The 15,977-nt window shown below is 49.8% G+C and overlaps 1 long non-coding RNA gene across 1 annotated transcript; it reads left to right on the plus strand.

Annotated features, from left to right (window-relative positions):
• Positions 1-5,271: 5,271 nt before the first annotated feature.
• LOC135970491 (uncharacterized) lies at positions 5,272-13,270 on the plus strand. Its single transcript, XR_010586140.1, has 3 exons — positions 5,272-5,577; positions 9,182-9,314; positions 12,244-13,270. It is a non-coding gene; the product is annotated as an uncharacterized lncRNA (long non-coding RNA).
• Positions 13,271-15,977: the final 2,707 nt, after the last annotated feature.

Consider the following 15,977-nt stretch of genomic DNA (forward strand, 5'->3'; position numbering starts at 1 on the left):
GGCATTGATATTTTGTGACAGAAGTATCTTTTTCCTGGGGGTGTTTTCCAAGAAACCAGTCTCAGGGTCCCCAGTCCCCTCACTGCCTGACTGCTTCAGCCTCCAGCCCCCAACCTTTGACCTCTTGGAAAAACAAAAAAGAAAGAGATCATATTGACCAAAGCGACTGTAACCCACATTGCGGCCACATAATTGGGCGTGGTGACATTGCGTTAGCTCAGATTAAACAATGGCCGAGCAGCTGCTTCCACTCGCCAGGCTTTCGACTTCAGCTTCCCCTGAGCCACACAATGGGGCATTTTGCTGCAATGGGAAAGATCACGAGAGGAGGCCCTGTTCCCCGCCACGGCCGGCTGACCTCCTCCTCCTTGTCCAACCGCTTGTCATCGGAGGGATTGTAAATCATGTCAGATAAACGTCCTAACTCACAGTGAATGTTTTCTCTGAAATATCTAGGTTCATTTTGCCTCATTTTCCCAAGAACACTGACGAAATGGGCCAGTTTCAGAAGGAAGTGTAGGCAGTTGCGTTTCCAGACTGGTTAGACCCCTTGTGGATGAGCCGAGGTGCTCAGATACAGCCCAGCACCAAACAGGGACTTTGCGGTCAACGGCAGACCCCACAGGTGGCCATGGCACCGTAAGACTGTCACGGAGCTGAAAGCATGTGGTCCTTTGGCTGTCATCTGGCTGTCATGTCGCAGCACAACGCACGGTCCTGCACCTGTGGTGACGCCGGCGTGAACAAGCCCATGGTGTTGCCAGTCGGGTAAAAGTTGTGCACATGCCATCGTGCACAGCACATACAGCCAGATAATGATCATAAACATTGTTCCTGGGTGCATATTTACGATACCAAACTTTTAGTCATTATTTTAGAGTATATTCCTTCTACTTATTACAAAAAAGTTAAGGCCGGGCATAGTGGCTCACACCTGTAATCCCAGCACTTTGGGAGGCTGAGGCAGGTGGATCACGAGGTCAGGAGATCAAGACCATCCTGGCTAACACGGTGAAACCCCGTCTCTACTAAAAATTAGCCGGGCGTGGTGGCGGGCACCTGTAGTCCCAGCTTCTTGGGAGGCTGAGGCAGGAGAATGGCATGAACTTGGGAGGTGGAGCTTGCAGTGAGCCAAGATCACACCACTGCCCTCCAGCCTAGGGGACAGAGCAAGACACTGTCTCAAAAAAAAAAAAAAAGTTAACTGTAAAGCAGCCTCAAGCAGGTCCTATGGGAGGCGTCCAGGAGAAGCCATGTCATCCCAGGAGATGATGGCTCCGTGCGTCACTGCCCCCAGAGACCTTCCAGTGAGACCAGATGTGGAGGGGAAGATGGTGATATTGATGATCTTGGCCCTGTGCAGGCCTAGGATAATGTGTGTGTCTTAGTTTTTAACAAAATGTTTACAAAGTTAAAATTTTTTTAAACAGAAAAAAGCTAATAGAATAAGGATACAAAGAAAGAAACTATTTTTGTGCAGCTGTACATGTTTGTATTTTAAGCTACATGTTATTATGAGAGTTAAAGAGTTAAAAAATTAAAAAGTTTATAAAGCAAAAAGGTTACAGTAAGCTAAGGTTGATTTATGATTGGAGAAGGAAATTTTTAACAATGGATTTAGTGCAGCCTAAGTGTGCAGTGTGCATAAAGCCTATAGCAGCACGGTCATGTCCTGGCCTTCCCATTCACTCTCCACTTGCTCACCGGCCTCACCGGAGCAGCCTGCATGTGCAGTGTATATAAAGCCTACAGCCGTGTATGGTCATGTCCTGGCTTCCCACTCACTCCCCACTCACTCACAGACTCACCGGAGCAGCCTGCGTGTGCAGTGTGTATAAAGTCTACAGCAGTGTATGGTCATGTCCTGGCTTCCCACTCACTCCCCACTCACTCACCGGCCTCACCGGAGCAGCCTGTGTGTGCAGTGTGTATAAAGTCTACAGCAGTGTATGGTCATGTCCTGGCTTCCCACTCACTCACAGACTCACCGGAGCAGCCTGTGTGTGCAATGTGTATAAAGCCTACAGCAGTGTATGGTCATGTCCTGGCTTCCCACTCACTCCCCACTCACTCATAGACTCACTGGAGCAGCCTGCGTGTGCAGTGTGTATAAAGCCTACAGCAGTGTATGGTCATGTCCTGGCTTCCCACTCACTCCCCACTCACTCACCGGCCTCACCGGAGCAGCCTGTGTGTGCAGTGTGTATAAAGCCTACAGCAGTGTATGGTCATGTCCTGGCTTCCCACTCACTCCCCACTCACTCACAGACTCACCGGAGCAGCCTGCGTGTGCAGTGTGTATAAAGCCTACAGCAGTGTATGGTCATGTCCTGGCTTCCCACTCACTCCCCACTCACTCACAGACTCACCGGAGCAGCCTGCGTGTGCAGTGTGTATAAAGCCTACAGCAGTGTATGGTCATGTCCTGGCTTCCCACTCACTCCCCACTCACTCACAGACTCACCGGAGCAGCCTGCGTGTGCAGTGTGTATAAAGTCTACAGCAGTGTATGGTCATGTCCTGGCTTCCCACTCACTCCCCACTCACTCACCGGCCTCACCGGAGCAGCCTGTGTGTGCAGTGTGTATAAAGTCTACAGCAGTGTATGGTCATGTCCTGGCTTCCCACTCACTCACAGACTCACCAGAGCAGCCTGTGTGTGCAATGTGTATAAAGCCTACAGCAGTGTATGGTCATGTCCTGGCTTCCCACTCACTCCCCACTCACTCATAGACTCACCGGAGCAGCCTGCGTGTGCAGTGTGTATAAAGCCTACAGCAGTGTATGGTCATGTCCTGGCTTCCCACTCACTCCCCACTCACTCACCGGCCTCACCGGAGCAGCCTGCGTGTGCAGTGTGTATAAAGCCTACAGCAGTGTATGGTCATGTCCTGGCTTCCCACTCACTCCCCACTCACTCACAGACTCACCGGAGCAGCCTGCGTGTGCAGTGTGTATAAAGCCTACAGCAGTGTATGGTCATGTCCTGGCTTCCCACTCACTCCCCACTCACTCACAGACTCACCGGAGCAGCCTGCGTGTGCAGTGTGTATAAAGCCTACAGCAGTGTATGGTCATGTCCTGGCTTCCCACTCACTCCCCACTCACTCACAGACTCACCGGAGCAGCCTGCGTGTGCAGTGTGTATAAAGCCTACAGCAGTGTATGGTCATGTCCTGGCTTCCCACTCACTCCCCACTCACTCACCGGCCTCACCGGCGCAGCCTGTGTGTGCAGTGTGTATAAAGCCTACAGCAGCACAGGCAGGTCCCGGCTTCCCACTTACTCCCCACCCACTCGTTGACTCACTAGAGCAGCTTCCAGCCCAAGCTTCGTTCACGGCAAGTGCCTTACACGGCCGTACCATTTTTCATCTTTTATATTTTGTTTTTATTGTGCCTCTTTTCTATTTTTAGATATGTTTAGGTGTACAAATATTTACCATTATGTGACAATTGGCTGCAGTATTTAGCACTGTGCAGGTCTGTAGCCTGGGAGTGATGGCCTGCAGCACACGGCCTGGGTGTGCAGTGGGCTACACCTTCTAGGTGTGTGTCCTCGTTGATTTTAACACAGTGACAAAATCACCTCGCATGCATCTCTCAGAACACACAGCTGTATTCCTCCTCCTCCTGCCTCACATGTGGAAGCTTTTCCCGAAGGCGTAGGCTGCCCATGGCTCCCACCCAGACCCCTCAGCACTCATGCAGAAGTGCCGTGTTCTGTGTGGCAGGGACCGGCGAGTGCATGTTCAATCTGCCGTTAGAAGGGCCCCTGGGTGTTCCAACAATGACCCCAGTGCACCAGGACTGGAGGCCCCCTGGGTGGGGAAAACACCTCTCCCAGCCTTTCAGTTCACAGATGGGGAAACTGAGTCTCAATCCATTTCATCAGGTCCCCTAATCACAGTCGGCGCCCTTGCCATCTGATGTGAATAGCTATGCACTCCCTGCACCTCCCAACTGCAGGGACCGCGTGGGGGACGTGGGAGCCTCGTGCTCTCTGTGCCTTGCGACTGCGGGGGCCCATCGTGTTTGCAGAAGGGAACCCTCTGCCTCCTCTGCTTTGGGTCTTTCCAAGGAAGTGCAGGCAGTGGATTCAGGAGATCATAGAAATCCCAGAATGGAAATGTGAAGAAAAGCGCTCCCTGGGGTCAGCAAAGGACGGCAAAAGAACTGGTAATTACCTCAGTAGAGTGCAGGGAAACACAATCTCTGCAAAACTAAGTTTCAAAGTCCTGATTTCAAGGGAGGTGGATATTAGAAAAAACAAACAGCCAACACCCAACCTGAGTCTTTCTGCCTGTGTAGCCTGGGACCGCCTGGCCACTGCGTATCTGCTGAGGCGACGTTGCTCAGAACACAAGCACATGGGCTCATGCTGTCCCGCTGTGGGGTCCTGACCGGAAGGGAGGTGATGAGCAAAGCCCAGGTCACCTCCCACCGTGAGTGTTTCCTGCAGGGCCTGTGGATGAAGGACCCTTCCCTTTCCCTCCAATTGTCACCCTGCCCCGAATCCCTTGTCTACTGTCTTTGCCAGTGGATGTGAGTACCTTGTCCACTCCTTTAAAACTACATAGAACACCTTACAATGTCCCGATTATGCTCTGAAAGGTAAAAGTTGTTTCACAGGGCATGTGTGTAGACCAGTGTTGTACAATTTGGTGTAGATCCCTGAAAAAAATCTCAATTCTTTCTCATAATTTAGTGCAGAGAATAGAATAGAAGACGGAGTGTCAGGGTGGCAAGGAAACTTCAAAACATGTGAGTAGGCTCGTGCCGTGGCTCATGCCTGTAATCCCAACACTTTGGGATGAGACAGGAGAATTGCTTGAGCCCAGGAGTTCAAGCCCAGCCTGGGCAATGTGGCAAGACCCCATCTCTTAAAAAAAAAAAAGTTACACAAATTAGCCAGGTGTGGTGGCACACGCCTGTAGTCCTAGCTACTTGGGAAGCTGAGGTGGCAGGATGGCTTGAGACCGGGAGTTCAAGGCTGAAGTGAGCTATGATTGTGCCACTACACTCCAGCCTAGGCAACAAGCAAGACCCTGTCCCTAAAGAAAAAAAAAAAAAAAGCGTGAATTGCTGAGGTCCAGAGAGTCCAAAGGGCTGGCCTGAGATCACACAGCAGGCGCACGCCATGTGGGGCGAAGCTCAGGCTTCCCCCATCCGTGTGTGCTTTCCTTGTTATTAATTCACATGAGTGAATCGTTGCAAATGATGCATCTGGATAAACACTGGACTTCTGTTTCCCCACAGCTGCAGGAGAATCACAGTCTCAGCGGCTGCTGCTCCTGAGGGGCGCGCGTGCTGCCCGGTCTGGAGGGTTCGCTGCAATCGGTGCTACAGCTTTAGGAACTGTGATTTACTGCGGATTTAAAACTCTTTAAACAGCCGACTTCCTGCTGATGGGTCTGAGGGAAGAGCGGCAGCGACTCGGGCAGGGCCTCGGTGCGGAGGCTGGGAGGAGCGCCTGCTTTTTAGGAAAGGATGCTTCAGCCTCAGCCTCCCGTCCATGCTCCTCTCCGGTGTGAGTGCAGAGAAGGTCCTGGGTTCTGTCTGCGGCTTCACTCTGGGGGTGAGTGTGCCTCTGGAGTCTGAGGGGACGCGGGAAGGACGTTCAGTTCAGAGCCTTCAGCCAAAACTTTTACAGCAGCTGGCGGGGCAAGGGCTCCCGCACACCCTGAGTTTGAGAGACAGCACCTCAAATTTTCAAACCCTGGCCCACGTGGAGTCAAGCAAGGCTGCTCCGAGGAGGGAAATGGCAGCCCTGGTGCTCTGGGCGGGCCTGGAGGGCTGAGCCTCGGGCAGTCAGCACCACCCTTCCCTCTCCCTGGTTCCCAAGAATCTGAGAGAGATTGAGGAATTGAGGCTGTGAAGTTTTAGGCACCCCCCAGGATGAGTACAACGTGGGTTTCACACAAGCGAGGCTGCTGCACCATTCTGCCTGGTCACATTACTATCCACATTTTCCCAAGGAGTGAGGATGCGCCCGTTTCCTCAGGGTTCTTTGGTGGTGGTTTCAGTTCCTTGCTTCGGTCTCTGGCTGACAGAATTGACTCTACAGGCTTAGCCCTCATTCGTCCAAGACCCAAAGCTCCCAGGATGCAGCTGGGAGCTGCAGTGAGCACCTGTGCAACTGCTGATTCTCCAGGTCTTGCATGGCCATGGTGGGCTCCCTCTACAGAGGCTCAGGACTTGACTCATATTAGGATGGGGTGTCATAGTTTTGTCTTGCTTTACCTTTTGAAAAAATAGACACAGGGTTTTGCTCCATTGCCCAGGTGGGAGTGCAGTGGTGCAATCACAGCTCATTGCAGCCTCAACCTCCTGGGCTCAAGCAATCCTCCCACCTCCACCTCTCAAGGAGCTAGGACCACAGGCACCACCATGCTCAGCTCATTAAAACATTTTTTTTCCTTTGGTAGAGATGGGGTCTCACTATGTTGCCAAGACTGGTTTCAAACTCCTGCCCTCAAGTGATCCTCCTGCCTTGGCCTCCCAGTGTTGGAATTACAGGCATGAGCCACCAGGCCCGGCCTTGTTTTACTCTTTATAAATCATGTATATAAACATATTTTATTAATCCCAGTAAAACCAAGGCCTTCAAGTCCAAAAGAGCTGCAGCAGAGGAGGTGGAGAAGAGAGATATATAAGCATGGAAAACATATTCTTAAGGTCTGTTTTCAAGATTTAGTGAAATTTTGGGAAAAGGTACAGAAAATATTTTCATATTTTGTACTTATAATTGTTACTGTGAAAAGAGTTGCTTTTTATGGAGTGACATAAATTTGAGAAAAAACAGGTTGTGTTTAAGAAATTCGATACAGCTCTGAATTATACATGGAATGTTATTCAACTCAGTAGAATGTGGTGTGTGGGCAATTATCCAGCATGGTAATTCCACATTACAAACCTTTACATTTAAAACAGATCAAAATGAATCAATTTTGTAAGTGGCTTTACCTAGGTGCAGTGTTTGCATTATGTGACATTCACTTTATATTGTCACGCTGTCCTGGAAGAGTCCATTTGTTCATATTTTGGTCCTCAACCAGGAGCAGTGTCTGGTATCTGCACAGCTGCGTCTGGGGGCAGCTCCCGGAACAGTGGCTGCAGAGGCACAGGTGGCAGCTCCACCTGGGCACGGTGTGGGCTGCGGTGGCCTCCGAACACCTCCAGGAGTGAAAACCCAAACTCTTGTTCTTTGCTGTAAAGCATAATTTTTGTTTTAAATGCTAGATTGAAAAAAACATGTCACAGAAAGTTCGGAAGTGAACTTTTCAATCCTAATCTTCTCAACCACAATCATTTGCCATTTTTCTTGTACTTCTTTTTCCTATGTGCACTTTTTACAAAGTTGCAATCATAGTCCAGGAACGATTTTTACATCCTGCTTTTCTTTTTACTCATTATGCCAACTGCAATTTCTAAGTTGCTACATAGTCTTCAAAACCATAATTGTAAAAGGTTGCTTAATAATTAATCGGGCATTTATTTTGAAAATCCTCTCTTCTGTAAATGACACTATGACCAATATATGCCCCTCCCTCATGCCATGTTAATTACTGGGTCAAAGAACATAAACATAATTTTGTTTCTTGATACACATTGCCACATCTCTCCTCCCGGCATTGAACCAGCTTCAGTATCACTAATATATAAGGATACATTTCACCACAATTTATCATTACATTTTTGTAACATAATGAAATAAACAATTATTTAATTACATCATTTGACCATGAGCAAATCTGGTTATTTTCTCATTAAGATTTACAATTTTTCTTTCATGTTTATCTAAATCATATTAATGGATTTCTTATCAATAAATTTTTCTATCAATTTGTTTGATCTTTTTATGTAATAAATAATCCCTTATGCTGCTTTTTAAATCTCTAGGATTGTCAGAATGTATCGGGAACATCAAAGGCCATTTTTTATTATTTTTTCCATAGAACCTGCATTTATTTTTACTTTAATGTTTTACCATTTGGTTGATGGAAGTCACATTTAACTGGTAAAGAGAGTTGTTGGGTTAGTCAGCCAGTGTGCAAATCTGATTTGATATCATGCCAGCCCAAAGTAAAGACCCTGGTTTCTGCGAACCCACAGGGCATGGAATGGGTAATGAACTCTGACCCTTTCTATAAGGAGGATGGATGACAGCGTGGGGATTCCCATCAGGACTTCCACTTCCAGGAAGGTTGATGGGCTCCTGCCATCTGCAGGCTGCGTCATCCTCGGCCTGAACTCACTGGGGTGCAGTCCGAAGGTGCCCAGATGCCCCAGGATTTCCTGGGGCAGCTGAGGGCTTTCAGAAGGAGGCTTCCTGGGCCCCAGGGCAGGGAGGAGGTGCCAGGAATTCATTGCATTTTTGCAAATTCACATTAGGACTCAGAACTTTTGAGGACTCATGGAAATTCTCGAAAAATTATTCTGCCTCCAAAGCATTGTGAGAAAGCTGGATCGATAAACATCATTGCTGACTGTGTGCCAGGCACTGAGCTTGGTGCTTGGTGTAAACGGTCTCTGCTCCTCACAACGATTCTAAAAGGCTGGCAGGTTTTTTACTCCAGATTGGAGAAACTGGAAACTCAGGGTAAAGCGTTCCTTGGTGACGTGGCGGGTGACTTGCAGTGCCGTGACCCATCCGACTTGAATCTTATGCTCTTCTTACTGGCCCTGGGCCCTAACAGAGACACAGATGTCATTCTTGCCGTTATCCCTTTGGGATTTCTTAATCTTTTACCTAAAGCTTCAAAGTTGTCAATTGGTCTAAGGCTCTGGGCCAAGTATGGACTTTACATGGTTCAGGCAAGTTGCCTAGGGATTTATTTTCTTCTTTGTGCTTTTTCTGTAATTAAAAGATTTTTTTAAACAATAACTGTGTATCAGAAAAATACAATAAAAGCTTTAAACTTTTTTATGAAGCTGACAATTTGCTTATAAAAGCAATCATGGCTGCAGGGCTTAGGGCAGAGGAAATGAATGTTTCCCTGAGATTTCCTCTTTTCGGCCGTGGCTAACCAAGCAGGCCACTAATGATGAGATTGGAGGGAATTATGTGGCCAGTTTTCGGCAGCAGGGCAGGGTTCCTGGGGACTGTGAAGCCTCTTTGGTTTTGTGATACTCATGTGGGGCCTGGTCCACATCGCTTAGGGTGTTTTATTTCTCTTTAGGTCTTGGACCTGGACCCGAGAGAGCCCAGAACCACAGGAACAGCAGAAGGGCCGGAGCGTCGCACAGCAACTGTGGGCCCGCGGTGGCTCTGGAGCCAGTCGGCGTGACTCTGCCATTAGCTCTGTCCCCTTGGTGAGGTGATTCAAATTCTCAGAACTGTTTGCCTGTTCAAAACATGGGATGATAGCTCTGTGTGGTGCTGCTGTGAGGGTTAAGCGAGATAAATATGTGTAAAAGTGCTTAGTACAGACACACTTCATATTCTCAGTCACTGCCTGTGTTCCACCAGGAAAAAGTGCTTTCTGAGTCAAATTTTGTCTATTTTTCAAGGCTCAGCTGATCCCAGCTGTGAATAAGTTTACAGGAAGCTTACTGTTACCCCAGACAGGAATCCCTTCTACTCCAGCCGGGATTTTTCAGCAGTTAGGGCCTGTTCAACAGAGTAAGCCAGCAGGAGTTACATTTAGCCTTATGTAGCTGTGTGCATTTTAATGTTTGTGCCCGAGTAGATTCTAAGCTCTTTGAGGGCAGGAACCATGTGTTAGATGTCTTGGAATATCTTACAGAATCTCAAATAGTGGCAAGTCCTCCAGCAGAAGCTGCAAACTGACTCCTTAGCGCGAGCCGGAAACTGGAATGCTGTTTTTACTGTACTGGCCTTTGGGAGGTAGAAAGGCCACACTGGCCAGTGCACGTGGTCCGTGCCAGATAGCTCCATCCTACCTCCCTTTGCAGGGGCTGGACAAGGGCAGTCTGGGTGCTTGACTCAGCCAATTCTGAAGATAGGTCTTTGTGTGGCAGCCATCAGCCAGAAAAAGAAATTCTATTTTGATTTGGTCATTTATTGGCATGAAGTTTTACTTTTGCCCACTGTGGTCAACCAGATGTACTGGTTGGTGCTGGTTGCAGCCCACGGAAGGCCCCACCTGTGCCATGGGCACAGACAGATGGGAGCAGCTGGCTGCCTGGAGACAGGACCTCAGTTTCCGTTTGATGCAGCCACTCCAAATAAACATGCCAGTCTATTGTTTGTAGCTGGCATCACTGACTTTCACAGATAACCCCCAAAAGAAGATGGGGTCTCTCCACCGGCCTGGGTGGGGGTGCAGCTACACCTTGCACATGGTTTCACATGAAGAGAAACATGAGATGAAATAAAGGAACAGGAAAGAGAGATACAAGAACTAAGAGTGAGGAGTATCTCACTTTTAACCCTTCTCGTGTCTTTGGGGTGCCACCATTTTAGTGAATGGAACTAGCGATTCTAGAGTATAATACATTTCACAATCACAACTGACATTTTGTCTGTTTTCCAACACATTTAAAGGATACAAAATATAATATCACATCAGTCTTCATAATAGTAATACAGTCAGGTATTACGCATGATCGTTCTACTAAGTTTATTTGAGGGAAGCAAACATTGAGAATTCAGGGATGAGATTCCAGCCTCTGTTGGCCTCAGCATCACCAGGGTGCTAGTTTCTCCTGAGCCTGAACCTGCATTTTAAGCAGACCCAGGTGGTTTCTTGCACATTCTTGTTGGAGAAGCACTGCTGTGGGGTCAGCACAGAAGTCCTCTCCATGTTTCATTGAGTTACAGCCCCCAGGTTAACAGTCCTCCCCTGGCTTGCCAGAAAGAGCAGCCTTCCTTCTTTCAAAAGGCCTGGGAAAATTGCTCAGGCTGGGACTTGCGGGCGGTTAGATTCAGTGCCACAGAGGGCTTCCAGTTGAGGTTCGTTCCCCATTCCCCTGGGTCCCAGCATCACTCCTGAGGCTTCGCTTGTGAGAAACTGTTCTGCTTTTTTAGGAGCAGCAGCAGCCACTTCAGCACAGGCTGAGGGTCTCTTATCTGAAGTGCTTGGGATCCGAAATGCTTTGAATTTTGGATTTTTGAATATTTGCATGTACATAATGAGATATCTTGAGACAGGACCCAAATCTAAACACAAAATTCATTTATGTTTCATACACATAGCCCGAAGGTCATTTTATACAACATTTTAAATAATTTGTGCGTGAAGCAAAGTGCGGACTGCGTTTTGACTGTGACACATCATGTGAGGACTGTGTAGAGTTTTTCACTTGTGGGGTCATGTTGAGGCTCAAAATATTTCTGATTTTGGAGCATTCTGGATTTCGGATTTTCCAATTGGAGTGCTCACCTGTGTCACTTTTCTGCCAATCCACCACCAGGTTTGTGCCTCTCAGGTGAGACGCATGGTCCAGAGAGATCTTGGGTCTCAGACAGACAAAACTGACAAGGACAAAAATGCACCCTCAGCTGAGAAGAGGGCACCAGATAGAATTCTGTTTAAAAACACTGTGGGGCAGTCAGGTGTCCGACCTACGTGGTCGCTGATGAGGGAGTGGGTCGCGGCTGGTTGGTGTGGTGTGCAGGACACGGAGGCTCGGTTCCATGGTCACCGATGAGGGAGTGGGTCGCGGCTGGTTGGTGTGGTGTGCAGGACACAGAGGCTCGGTTCCATGGTCACCGATGAGGGAGTGGGTCGCGGCTGGTTGGTGTGGTGTGCAGGACACGGAGGCTCGGTTCCATGGTCACCGATGAGGGAGTGGGTCGCGGCTGGTTGGTGTGGTGTGCAGGACACGGAGGCTCGGTTCCATGGTCACCGATGAGGGAGTGGGTCGCGGCTGGTTGGTGTGGTGTGCAGGACACGGAGGCTCGGTTCCATGGTCTCTCCCTGTCAGCACTGCAGAGAAGGCAGCTCAGTGGACGCCACTCACACAGGGGCAGGGAGGGGTGGACAGTGCCCCAAGGGACTTTCCGATATACTAAAATTGCCTAACACAGCAGTTCCTCATGGATATTGGTAACGAAGGCAAGATGTGTTTTTGGTTTATTGTTACTTTTGGCAAGTCTCCAAAACTCATACAGCCCAGTTTTCTGATGGAAACTGAGAAACATTTATCAACAACAGTATCTACCCAATAGAATCTTGTAGACTTAAATGCAGTAATGTGTTTTTAGAGCACCAGGGTCTTTGAAAGAGACCCGTATTATGAAGTAAGAGTATCAGGTTTTATTCTCGGTAAACCTCAGAAAGTACAAATACTGCCACTGGCTGGGAGTTTCCTTGTTCATTTTCCTGCACGGGGCACCTTCGATCACACCTGTTGTCTGCATGAATCAGGTCTTCTCTATTTCTCAGAGGTACGTCATCCGTTCTAGAGAGTTCTGTCTCCCATATGAAGTGCTTCCTACAGAAAGAATGTACAGCTCTTCATGTTGCCACAGCACCAAGACACACTAAACCCACACAGCACATTCCACAGGGCATTTCGAGTGGCTGGAGGCCACGGCACCAGAGCCCAGGGTGGCACCTGCACACTCTCATGTGGGAAGTGGGCATGACCAGAGGCAGAGGCCAGACTTGGCAGCACGTGCTGAGGCTGCAGAGCCCTGAGGAGGCTGCTAGGCCCTGACACTGGGTGGCCCAGACAATCCAGCCTGACAAGGAGGTGCATTCCACCCGTGTTGGAGATGGATGCTGACAGACTGCCGCACAGAAGCTTCTGCAGCCTGGTGCCCACCAGGCCCATGGAGGAAAAGGGTTCTGGAGTGAAAAGCCTCATCTGGCCCTCAGGAGGCATCTGTATGAGGGCAAGGCCCTGTTTGCCCCGTGTGTCAGAATACATGAAGGACTGCAGCTGGGCTTGGCCACTCCTGAGACAACATCAATGGATCCTGCACACAGCATTCCCAGGCCGGGCTGGAGAGACTTTGATGGAGCCTGTACACAGCATCCCTGGACTGGGCTGGAGAGACCTCCTGCCTGTTTGCACACACTCGAAGGGGTATTGTTGTGTGAATTGTTTTCTGAACACACCACTTTCCTTACAGAAACTCCTATTCATCCTTCAATCCCAGCTCACAGTCACCTCCTCTGGGAAGCCCTCCATCGCCGGTCATTGTTGGGTGGCGTGCCTGTCTCCTCTTTGGACTGCAAGCTCCCCAGGGATCCTTGTGGTGTCTTTCATTGCTTTCCTCCACTTTCCGATGGTTCTTGGCACACACTGGGTGCTTACTGAATACATGGTCAGTAAATTTAAAGGATGAGACATACTGATTAGTATTTGTATCAGATTTTTTTTTTTTCTGTATCAGATTTACAAGCTTCATGATGCCCACCATGTGCTAAGAGCAGTAACTACACCCCATTCTCTCCGCACATTTTCCTGCTGCCACAGGCTTACGTTTTTATCCTATTATGAACTTAACGCTTTTTGAATTCACTTCTTGAATTATTATCCTGGCTGCTCAGCTAAGAGGTGGATCCCTGTGGCTCTCAGTGGTGTCTGTCCTGCCATGGGCTGAGACCCGTGACTTCTCAGGGGTAATTACAGTGAAGACACTTGCTGGCCTGCTTGTGACTGCAGAGCTGCAGACCCAGGGAGTCAGGAGGGGAATAAAACCCACAGCTGACACAGCTCTGCTGGCCAGCTTATGGCTGCAGAGCCAGGGAGTCAGGAGGGGGATACAACCCACAGCTGACACAGCTCTGTGGTCCTCAGGTTGCCTCTCACAGACAGAGAGGGGAGATGACACTCTGCTTCTCCTACAGTTTGGAAATTTCACCTAAGCATCTGCAAGTGTTTTACAGGGAACATGCTGGGTCAATAATTGGAACCTTTGGTGTGGGCAGCAGTTAGAGATGGCACAGCAACGCTGAGGGTTGCAGTGCGGGCTGCAGTTTCTAACTGTGTCAAGGCCCCGCGCCTGTGGCGACCTGGCATCGGCATTTCTGCAGCCTGCCTGTGACCTTCAGTGAGTGCAGGTGTCAGGTCTGACCCTTGCTCTGTGGATTCCTTCATCAACCTTGGGAAAACATGTTCACATCCTGGTGTATTTTCGTTTTAGACCAATTTGTTTTTGCCCCTGTGTCCAGGCTTTGGGATCCCATGTGTGATGGCTGCTGGCTTCGATGCTGTGGTGATGTTTCCGTGGCATTTCCTTGGTTAGGGCAATTCCGGGGGATGCCCATATCGGTGGGAAGCAGAGTGCGGGTTCCTGGTGGCCTGAGATGCATCTGCATCTCCAGCCTGGCAACAGGGCACTCCACAATACTTGGGGTGTTGAGTTCCAGGGAGAGGTCCAGGCATCCAGGGATGCCGAAGAAAGGCTGGATAAAACGCGGTGCCCGTGGAATTTGACAGTGTGCCGTGTTTCAGCAGGGCTGATTTCTTCTAGATTTGCAATAAGGCTTAATCCTGAGAATCCAGGCATTCACCCGACATTCCCGTTAATCACAGAATCTCAGGAAAATAAGCATAGGGTGGAGGCCTGGGGTTGTCCCCCCAACCCACGGCTGCCAGGAAAGACCTGGACTGAACTCGGACTCTTGCCCTTTAGTTGAACGGCAGTCTTTGAAGACAGCCTGAGGAAGGGACGTTCTAGACTTCCCAGGGAATCATTTCCCGATTTAACTCCCAGTGAAACTGCCAACCTTCGCTTCTTCCTTCCGTTCATTTGAAACTTTGTTGTTGTCCAGTTTGAACGCGTTGTTAGCCATGCAGGTGGGTCAGGACTGCGAATCCAGGCTGCAATGAGGGGTCAAGTGGTCATTTAAATGAACATTCGATGCACATTCTAGGCCTGGTAAGTACAGCTGGTTGACGCTGGTACTAAATGAAGATGCCAAAGCTGCAATGGGCGGAGCAAAGGCCGGAGAAAGGCCACGTTTAAAACGTATTTGTTGAGTTCACTTAGGTTACCTGTGGGGCTGCGGCCCAGCTGTGCAGAACGGCTCCGAGGCCTGGCTCCGTCTGTAATAGCTGTGTACACTTCGCCACACTTCCCTTCTCTGTGACGTGGGATTAAAATATCTCCCTAATAAGGTACTGGGAGGATTAAAGAAGATAATGGATGTGAGTGCTCAGCCGGGTGCCCAGCACATGCTTGGCGAGTGGGGGCGAGTGACGGGGCCGCCGTGCCCCAGCCGCCCACAGTAAAGGTGTTCTCAGGGTCAGTGGAGCTCACGTCGGGTAAGATGGCTTTTGCTTTCCTAGGACTCTGGGGTCAGGTTGGTTGTGTAACTTGGGCTTCCAGAGGCAGGGCTGCCCTAGAGAATACCATCCTGTTATGTGATCCAGGGCATCAGTGCTCACACAGGGGGAGCCGAGCCCTGGGTCTGAGCTGTGTGACTGCACCTCCTGTGCCAGCGGCCGCCATGGTGCAGGTCTCCTGAGCGTGGCTCATCCATGCCAGAGCCTTTCTCACTTGGTGGATGCTGACCGCCATTTCACGTGGGTCCAGCCCAGAGACACACCCTGCATTCTCCAGAAAGGGCCTTACCTAGCCACCAAGGCTGCTGAGACCTGTCAAGGCCACTTGGCTTTGGGACGATTTGTGTCAACCATAAGAGGTGGTTAATGGTGGCTGGGACCCCATGTGCAGGTGGAGGGCTCTGCAGGGGCTGACATGCATGAGCTCATGGAGGGCCGTGCACACTGCTGATTGGTGCTCACACAGTGCCACAGGAACATCTTGGTTCCTGCCTGGCATTTCGTGGGCTTTCCGGGTCTGCAGCCTACCCTGGCTTCCGGAAGCTTTCCTCAGGAGAAGATGGCCCGTAGGAGAGGATGACTGGGTGGAGTCTGTTGGCAGGACCAGCGTTGTGGGGCTTCCTGGAATGTTCCTGGGCTCCAGCAGGTCCCTGCCAAGCGGCACGGCAGGGGCCACTGGGCCTGGAGCCCCGCAGATGTTGGGTGGGAAAAGCCAATGGTCCCTCGTGACACAGGCGTCTTCTGCAGATGCTGAGCTCAGGCCCCCGGAAA

This window comes from Macaca fascicularis, chromosome 4, assembly GCF_037993035.2.
Source record: "Macaca fascicularis isolate 582-1 chromosome 4, T2T-MFA8v1.1".
Classification (NCBI taxonomy): domain Eukaryota; kingdom Metazoa; phylum Chordata; class Mammalia; order Primates; family Cercopithecidae; genus Macaca; species Macaca fascicularis.